At 44.9% G+C, this 10098-nt stretch overlaps 2 pseudogenes; both read right to left on the reverse strand.

The window, feature by feature from the left end:
- Positions 1-615: 615 nt before the first annotated feature.
- On the reverse strand, positions 616-1711 carry LOC142768243 (uncharacterized; annotated as a pseudogene).
- A 6794-nt stretch (positions 1712-8505) lies between these two features.
- Positions 8506-9634, reverse strand: LOC142768244 (uncharacterized; annotated as a pseudogene).
- Between the last annotated feature and the right edge of the window lie 464 nt (positions 9635-10098).

The following is a 10098-nucleotide window of genomic DNA, read 5'->3' on the forward strand; positions in this document are numbered from 1 at the left end:
TTAAGCGGGTAGAATTAACTAGAAGGAGGTTATCTGATTGGTGGCTAAAGTCAAGGCACGAGTGAAAATTAAACCCTTCTCTGCAAAGGAAGAATCCTTAACCTCACTATTTAAAGGAAAAAATAAATCTTGTTTTTGTTTCAATAAGTATTACGGCATGGTGGCCCTAGTCACCGCCCGATGTAATCGGTACAGCCATATCCATTCATCCATCCATCAATGCTGGGGAGCGGCGCTCCGCCGACCAGCTACGTGTCACCGAAGGGCGGGCGCGCGTTCAGCTTGACAATTTCTTGGATTATTTCTTTTCCTGCAGCGCAATTTCGCCCTTGGCAAATACTAAGTGGTTCGATTAACACGTTCTCACACGTTTTCTATCGCAAAGGCTTGCTTTGCCCAGGCTCATTTATCAAAGGAATGCATGGTACTGTGTGTAGGTTGTTTCTCAGGTGGCATGGAACCAGTTGACACTGAAAGAGCCAGTTAACTTTTTTTTATAAAAATTAATGGCACGAGCATCAAAACAAACTAAAGCGCGGGAACAAAAGTGGCTATGAAAGCAAATAAACGCAAAAAATTGCACAGGTAGAAAAATTATTTGCATTTTTTGCAATTTCAAATGCTTTTGTTGCTCTTTTTTGCTGTTTTCTCATTGTTTAAGGCCTTCACAAAAAAGCGCAGCCTTAAAAGAATGTAAAATTTTACTATTAGGGAAGTAATTTGCTGTGCATGCTCTGTGCAGGCTAGTGCAGGCACCTGTACCTGCATAATAAAATCGGTAAAGTCAAAAACGCTTTGCTAGTGTAGCTTATTTACGCTGAAAAATGTCGTGAAGCTGTTCTCAAGGACAGCTATAATATCCTTAAGAGTGCCTGAAGTGTACATAAACCTCCATTGTCAAAATTTGATGTGAATTCAGAAGCATCATCATTTTCCAGAGCATCGCGTTTTCCACAGAGAGCAGCATTATACACTCATTACAGGAAGTCTTCCTTAGGATCTTTTTTACCGTGTACCCTGCCACATAATAAATAAGCATTCCATGGCTTTTTGCCATCAAAGAAGATGAATAGTCTGATGAACTGATACTGCGCAAAGCTAAACCTTCCAGTGCATTTTCAGCATCACCAAACATTCCTCCATCAAACAAATTACCGAGTACAGCAATCTTGCTTTCCGTCTGTACCTCAGGAAGTGAAGCCAGAGCAGTGATAACTTCTGGGGCACAATTTCCTAATTTATGTGGTTTTACAATGTTGTAAAATGCCAGTGAACTAACTATCACTAAAAATTGTGCTGCAGTTGGACAGTCATTGGTTCCCGCAGACTGTCTGACAATCCCAAACAGATTCTCAAGTCTGTCGTGACTCAAATTTGCTGTGAGTGTGTACTTGAAACCGATGTTCTTAAGGTACGAGACTAAGTTCAATGAGTTTTCAATGGTCACTCAGAGACCCTCCGCAGTAGTTGCACCTATGAAGCCACCAACTGTGGTCTTTGCGTGTTCTTCCCATTTTGTCAGATATTGCAGAAACTCCTTCAGGAACATTTAGTTTGGGGATAGCATGGACAAATCTGCTTTTGGGATTCGAGCAGTCATTATTGTTATCAGTTTGTTCATTTTTTTAACGAAAGTCACTGTTGGTTCCTCAAAATTATAAGTTTTTTTCCAAATGAGAGCGATACAGAAAAAAATTGGCAGAACCAACATAGAGTGCGAATCGATGATATGCGAAGCACGAATGAGAAATGTTGATATGTCTTTTTAAAATCAGCCCAACGTGTCGAGGTGGAGGTAAATAATGCCGTATATGACTTGCGTGTCATGATTATCATGTTTTGATGTGTAGTTTACCTTAGTCATCTATTCATGTCACGTGATACCAAGTTTAGTGTATGTGGAACTAGTGAAACGACCGCGAGCACGTTATGAGCGTGGTGTGTTGTCATGTTCTTACATGACACGTGTGTGAAGATTATCATGTCTCCACCAGTCATATACTTTCGTCATTCATTGACGTCCCGTAACACCAAATGTGGTATATGTGGAGCTAGCAAAACGGCCGCGAGAGCATAATGATGGGCCCAATATACCCCAATGTATTGTTGACATGCGCGCACGCTGGGCACAGCAGTGCTACGTTAGCAAAATATGAGCACTCTATAGTTCGACGCTAGGCGTGACCGGCGCGACCAGCGTCCGTTGGCGCGGCTCGATGACAACCGGCGCAAAATGCAACATGCTGCATTTCGCGCTGATGCGCTACCCAGACAATACTGACCGCCGTATTCTAGAACGCCCCTTCGCCCAACGCTGCACCTTCACTTGAATGGATGCTATGAGCGTCCCCTTTATAACGGGGTGGTGACAAGTATGCCACCAGGCTCGACAAAAAAAAAACCTTTTTTCTTTTTTTATGTTGGCCTAATGCCTCTACTTCGATAAATTCTATCTTAATGGAAAAAAGGTAAATTTTCAGCTTAAGTTCTCTGCCGTTTACGGCACACTGTTCATATTTTATTTTTCCAATATTTATTTTTGTCCTTTCTCTCTAATTTTCTGCCACCAATACTCTAACCGTCTCTTACTTATTTCAATCGCAGGCGTGTTCAGCTTTCCATTGTTGTCCCTAAAACCCAAGGCTTCCTGTAGGCTCGTGCCCAAACGTACACCTGGGTGGATATCTCCACATTCAATCGGAACATGCTCCGCCGTTTCCTTATCTTTCCCGCAGCATGTGCATTGTTCTTCTTCTTTACTGAATCTTGCTTTATAACTACACGTTCTAAGGCAACCCGATCTCGCTTCAAACAGTAAAGCGCTTCCCCTTGAATTATCGTAAAATGCCTCCCTCCTTATTTCATTTTTGCCCTTTCGGTAGTTACTCAAAGCCAGTCTTTTCTCCATAGATGCCATCCAGTAAATCCTCTCCGCCTCCCTGACTTTTCCCTTAACGCTCTTTGTTGACATATGGCTTACAATACCAGCCGTATACTTACTAGTGAGTCTTCTAGTTCTTTTTCTCCACTGTGTGTCCACGCTCTTCCTATACAAATAACGGAACACCTTCTCTGCCCATCTACTCTCCTTCATATTTCTTAGCCTTTCTTCGAACCTTATTTTGCTCTGCGCTTCCCTCGCCTCAAAACCTGCCCACCCCATATCGCCCTTTACAGCCTCGTTTGTCGTCTTCCCGTGAGCACCCAACGCGAGGCGTCCCACAGTCCTTTGATTTACATCCATTCCCGATTGCACCTCTGCCCTCATGCACACCACTGAGTTCCCAAAAGTAAGCACTGGAACCATTACACCCTTCCACAGACCTCGAAGCACCTCATACCTATTGTATCCCCACAACGCTCTGTGCTTCATTATTGCCGCATTCCTCTTTCCTTTTGCTGCCGAGGCTTTTTCCTGTACCTCCATGTATCTATCACTCTCATTTACCCATACTCCAAGGTACTTGTATTCACTTACCCTCGGTATTTCTTGGCCTTGTATGGACACCGTCTGATCACAGGGATCATTGAATACCATCAATCCACACTTCGTTACACTGAATCCTAGTCCAAGAGCTTCACCTTCCCTTCCGCATATATTCGCCAGCTGCTGTATATCATCTCGACTGTCCGCAAATAAGACGATATCGTCCGCATAAAATAAACCTGGAAGCTTCTGCTCAATCATCATGCCGCCCTGTTTGTGTGACAGATTAAAACCAATGTTGCTACGTTCTAGCGCTTTTTCCATACTCACAATGTACAGCATGAATAACAGCGGGGACAAAGGACATCCCTGTCTCAGACCCCTGCTAACCTCAACGTTCTCTTTGCTACGCATTCCTTCCCACTCTATGCAAACTGTATTTTCTCGGTATATCTCCCTCAAAAGCTGTATACAGTCGTCGCCCATGCCCATTCCTTTCAATATATCCCACAAAATTTCCTGATTAACGTTGTCGTATGCCCCAGTGATGTCTAGAAAAGCCACGTACAAGGGCCTATTCTCTATTTTAGATATTTCTATACACTGAGTGAGAACAAACAGGTTATCGTCTAACCGCCTGTCGACTCGAAATCCGTTCTGAAGTTCTCCCAAAATATCGTTATGTTCGGCCCATGTTTCTATTTTCATTTTTACTGCTTGCATCGCCATCCTGTATAGTACCGATGTAATGGTTAGTGGTCTATACGAGCGAATCTTGTCCTTTTCTCCCTTGCCTTTATAGATTAAGTTCATTCTACTTTGTCGCCAACTGTCCGGTATTTGTCCGTCCTTTAAGCTTTTTTCTACTGCTTTTAACAATGCTTCTTTAGTGTTATGTCCTAGTTCGTTAATGAGGCTAACGGGAATCCCATCTAAACCAGCGGCAGTGCGCTTTGGAATTTTTCCTTCGGCCTTTTTCCAGTTGAAATTATCAAGTACTAGCTCTTCCTCTGTTGCTTTCTCCGCCACACTTTTACTCACCGGGGAGATCCCCTGGACGCTCTTTTGAAACGAATCGGCTGTTACCTTTTGGATGTAACCTAGCGCTTCGTACCCTTCCAATTGATTTCCTCCTTCATCTAGAATATGTTGTTGCGTTGTGACAGACTTCCTACCTAGCGCCTTTATGTGGCTCCAAAAAATCCTAGGCGCGGCCTCCTTTTTTTCCTGTATCTCTGTCATCCAGCGTTCACTTTCACCTTTAATTTTTGCCTCTACCAATTTCTGTACAAGGGATTTTTTCTCTATATTTCCCATATTTTTTTTGACTTCGTCCTGCGGCCGCGTCTCCTTTTTTGCCTTTCTATGCTCCCGTGATGCTTCGCGTCGCTTCTCGATCGCCTCCCGGATTTCCTTGTTCCACCAACTTTTTGGCTTCCTTTTTCCTTTCCAGCAAACAGTTTTCTTCTCTTTCCCTATCTCCTTCGTCATTAGATGTAACAGCTCACTATACTTCAGTCCTTGCCTGGTATTTCGCCTACTTCTTCCTCGACTCTTGCGGCTATATTTATTATTTGTTTGTCATTTAAATACGAGCTGCCAGACTTTGATTCCATGCTCATATTTTCAGTTTCGTATCCCATTTGTAATGTTATTCGTTTATGATCACTACCCAAGCTGTTAATGCCTTCCTCGTCTATCCTCATTTCTGTCAGTTTGTGGTAAGTTCCTTCAGTCATGAGACAATAATCAATACTTGATTGCTTGTTTCCGACTTCCCATGTAATCTGGCCGTCACATTTAGGCCCCGTGTTAACTATCTCCAGACTATGTTGCTCGCAAAGATCTAGTAATAACTTCCCATTGGTGTCTGAATATCCGTCAAGGTCATGTATGTGGGCATTCATGTCCCCTAGAAGGATGATTTCGGCCCCATTACCAAATTCCTTAATATCCGCACTCATGCAATTCACTATCTCCTGATTCTTTTCTCTGCAGTTATTCCCCGTCCACAAGTAGGCTACCCCTAGCCACGTTTCCTTTCCACCTACTGTGCCCAGAACCCAGAGGTGCTCTGAACACGTCTGTTTCACTCTAACCCATTTGGCTCCGCGGTGAATTAGCATTCCTACACCCCCACCTTTCCTTTCCGATATGGTCCTGTTACACCCTTCCCAAACATAATTTTTAATATGTGGTGGCTCTTCCAAGTCTCTAAGGTGTGTTTCTGTAACCGCATACACGCCTATCTGTTCTTTGTTTAACTGCTCCTCAATCTCTAACCATTTTGCCTTCTTTCTGCCACCCTGCATGTTTATGTAACTAATTGCAACACGCGCCTTTTTCCTTTTTCTTTTACCTTTTTTCTGGTTTTTCGCAATTCTACCTGTCAAAGCGTTCTCCTGGTTGTTTTCCCTGTTACGAGCTACCCCGGACTCCGAAGGGCCCGTGAGCCCCCCAAAAAAGCTACTGCGCGTCCTGCCAGTCGCCAGCCCACCTCGTGTCTAAGCCTCTTATCGAAATGAATCTTGTCTCTTTGGAATCCACCCCACCTGTGCACTTCCCTGTTTAAATCCACTACCTCGAAACCCTTCTCTCGACTAATTCGCCATATCTCTTTGTTTGCGTCGACAACCGCTCTTTGCAGGTTGACGTTGCGTACTGGTACTTCCGGTACTGTGCATACTACAATTTGCACCTGGGGAGACACGGTGCGCATGTCATCCACCCCTTGCGCCAAGGTCGTCGCTAGTCCTGACGATTCTTTTTTCAGGACGTCATTTAACCCTCCCGCAATTACAACGAGGTTACGATTGTTAGCTTTAGCTGCGAGTTGTTCACCCGCTTGACTCATTACTGTCCCCAGCGTTTGTCCTGGGAACGTCCCTATCGCAACTCTCTTGTCGCCTTTCACCCTTTCTTTGATTGCCGCTGCGCATCGGACTAAATTTGAGTCACCGGCGATGATGACCTGTTCAGACATTCCTTCTGAAACCTGCACCTGGCTGCTGACTAGGTGACTAGCGTGAGTCACGGCTGCTGGTTTGCTCCCTCCCTCCCTCAAAACTACTTCCCGGTAGCTGGGCCCTGTGGCCAATGTATCTGCCTTTGTCATGCCTGTTTCCTTCATCTCTCCCGCACGGGGGGTCGTCGCCATAATGCTTCCGCCGTCACCTGCGTCTTCGTTCCCTTGCACGACCTTCGATAGGCCCTTCTCGGCTGCCCGGAGCCTTTCTTCCATGGCTGACGTTTTCTCTCGCTCCTTCGCCAATGCATTCTCCAGCTCTGCGATTTTCTCCATGAGCCCACTCTGGGCCGCCATCATATTTTTCATTTTCTCCTCGAACTCGCACTGTCTACACTTGGCGTCATCTTCTGCTTTCTCCTCCGCACTAATTTCCACCTTCCACCCTACCCCGCACTCTGAACACTTTACGGTCTTTTTGACCATGGCTAGCTCAGTTTACCGATGCCCACGTGTTAGAAAACTGTACTAAAATACACTGGTCTAAGCCAAAAAGAACCACAATAATAAATAAATACGCTACACTTCACAGCACCTGCGCATGCACGTGGTCGGTCTACGCGCAGGCTTCAGCCACGTGGTGGCTGGAGAAAAAAAGACACAGTACAAAATACTAAAAAAAAAGAACGTACACCGTACTAGACCTAATCAAGCTTTACGCTAGCGCCTTACGTTCTCATAACGCTACATATAGAGGCAAGCTGGAAACATGCAAAAACACTTATCTGTAGCTGTCATTCCGGAGCTCTCCAAAAACACGTCCGACCTCTACCACTCCATCGAAGGAAAGCCGGTGAGAAAGCCGGTGGGAGCGCCTTCTCTAGGCAGGCAAAGTCACTGCATATCAGTGATAATCTTCTGCTATTCTTGAGTAACGCAGCGTCATTTTCAGCCGAGCAGCGGCGCAGTGCGCAACTCTTGTCAAGTGAAGGGTGAAAGTTGAGTCGAGGAGCGTTTGTGAATACGGGGGCTAGTCTCAGTCTTTTCGAGAAGGAGGGACGCCGGACACGCTGAAACGCGCATACGTCAAAGAAACGCTGCGCGGCGCGTGCCTGCGAGCATATAGCAGGACCGGTGCCTGGCGTGGCAACGCCGGTGTGGCGCGACAAAATGAACGCTGGTGAGCATGCGCACCGCGTCCGGTCGAAATGTATTGGCGCCTTGATTGTGGCTTGTAGTCATGTTCTCACATGACACGCATCACATGGTTATCATGTTTGCACGAGCCACATACCTTTGTCATTCATTAACATCACGTATTACCGAATTTGGCCTATGTGAAGCTAGCGAAACGGCCGCGAGCCTATCATGAATGTGGCATGTAGTCATGTTGTCACATGACACGCATGTCGTGATTATTATGTTTGGATGTGTCGTTGACCTATGACGTCGGTTCGCGTCGCGTATACCGAGTTTTGTTCATGTGAAGCTAGCAAAACGGCCGCCAGCGCATCATGAGCGTGGCATGTAGTCATGTTTGTACATGACGCGCATATCATAATAATCATGTGTCCCCGCCGTGGTGGTCTAGTGGCTAAGGTACTCGGCTGCTGATCCGCAGGTCGCGGGATCAATTCCCGGCTGCGGTGGCTGCCTTTCCGATGGAGGCGGAAATGTTGTAGACCCGTGTGCTCAGATTTGGTTGCACGTTAGAACTCCAGGTGGTCGAAATTTCCGCAGCCCTCCACTACGGCGTTTCTCATAATCATATGGTGGATTTGGGACAATAAACCCCACATATCAATCAAATCATGATAATTATGTTTGCACCCATCACATACCTTTGTCATCCATTCACGTACCGTAATACCCACTTCGGTATATATGACGCTAGCGAAACGGCCTCAAGGGCATCATAAGCTTGGCATGTAGTCACGTTGTTACATGACACGCATGCCATCATTTTCATGTTAGGGTCTATCGCTTGTGTTCGCCTTGCAATCATGTCTTACCATACCAGTTTTGCAACATGCCATGTGAACGAAAGTACCCCAATAGCTGCAAGACCATAAAATATGAATCATGTCATTTATCACATCCATATCATGATGTCTCATGTTATGACTAGTCAGATATGTTCTTCATACAGTCATGTTATGCTATACCAAGCTTGGTATTGGCACCATTATTGAAACGCCAGGAGAGTAAAAGTCGTAGGGATATATATATATATGTATGTATGTATATATATAGAGATAGATAGATAGATAGATGTACAGATAGATAGATATGCTCAAAGTCGCCGGAGTTCACTAAGAAATGCTTCGCATTTAAAATACCCTTAATTATCTTATCACCAAATATCTGAAAGGCTGGGGCAATCTTCATTTTTTCGAAAGAGTTGGGACGAATATGACTGCTGGTTACCTTTGGCATCACTTTAAGTAAAACACTCTTGCTTTACATTTTCCAGGCTTCCTCAATGAGGCCTACGTGCACACGTCCTTCAGGAGTGTTTAACTCTTTTGACACAAATGCGTTTGTGACATTATTGACAAGATGGGGGAAGTCTGACATGAAGTGCATATGACGAGTTGCGTCAGCTGGATGTGGAGCCTTGCATCGCGTGCTTGTAGCTGCACCCGTGAGTAAATGCACACAAAATAGAAGGAAATGTTGTATATTGCCAGAACAACTTTGTAATTTAGTTCAGAAGTTACCTCTTATGCTAAAGAGCTTCCACGTTGACCTGTTCCAGCTGGCTCCATCGCAGGTAACATAGTCAACAAGTAGGCCGGCTTTTTCACAGGGGATGTGTGCTTCCACGACCATTTTCGCCAATGTATCCGCTTTGACGTTGCTTCGCTATGCAAACACTCCGAGCACTTGAGTCCATTTCCCTAAGTAAAGACCCCAGAAAATACTTCATTTCTCTAAAGTAATATTTGATACGCAAAAAAAGAAAGAACAGTCATATTTTACCCTGAAAAAGGCTGAAACAAGACCACCATGCCGTGATCAGACAATTGCTTCTTCTGAGATTCAGATGTGAATCGTGCCAGATCCACAAAGCCCTCCAGCTTACCTGGAAGCGATGCATTAAATTAAGCCAGTGAAGCATGCCCCTGTAACATTAATGTATAAGTGCCTGAAAAAAACTTCCCAGTTGATTTCACATCTACATGCTCAGACAGCTTCATTTTGTCGAACACAATGCCTCCATGACAAGAATAACTATCCATTTGTTGGTTCTACTCAACTAGGGCGCTGAAGATGTTCGGGTTGAACCCAAATCCAGTCCTGAAGTTCATTATGCGTTTTTGCAGGCATGTCCGCCCCGGCAGAGTGAGTATCTTGTGTCGTATTGTGTGTTCATATAGCCTTGGACTTCTCATTGGCATTAAGATGCATTCTATCAGCCATTCATCAGCATACTGCATTCCTTTTGTGGATCTTCGCTTTGCAGCTTCAAAGCCAGTTCGAGCAGCAAGCTGTTGTTTACAGGGAAGGCCCCTGATTCTGTTCTTGAACTCTGTCGTTGACAGTTGTTGTATGTCTGTTTTCATTTGTTCCACTTGCTTGCTTGCTTGCTTGCTTGTTCCTTTCTTTTGTGGCTCTCACACACTAAGGGGGATTGGCCAAGAAGCCGGTGGGTAATGCAAGTCAATACCTTTAGATTTTCTAGACCAGGGGAATATGATTACTG

This window comes from Rhipicephalus microplus, chromosome 8 (genome assembly GCF_043290135.1).
Source record: "Rhipicephalus microplus isolate Deutch F79 chromosome 8, USDA_Rmic, whole genome shotgun sequence".
In the NCBI taxonomy this organism is placed as follows: Eukaryota; Metazoa; Arthropoda; class Arachnida; order Ixodida; family Ixodidae; genus Rhipicephalus; species Rhipicephalus microplus.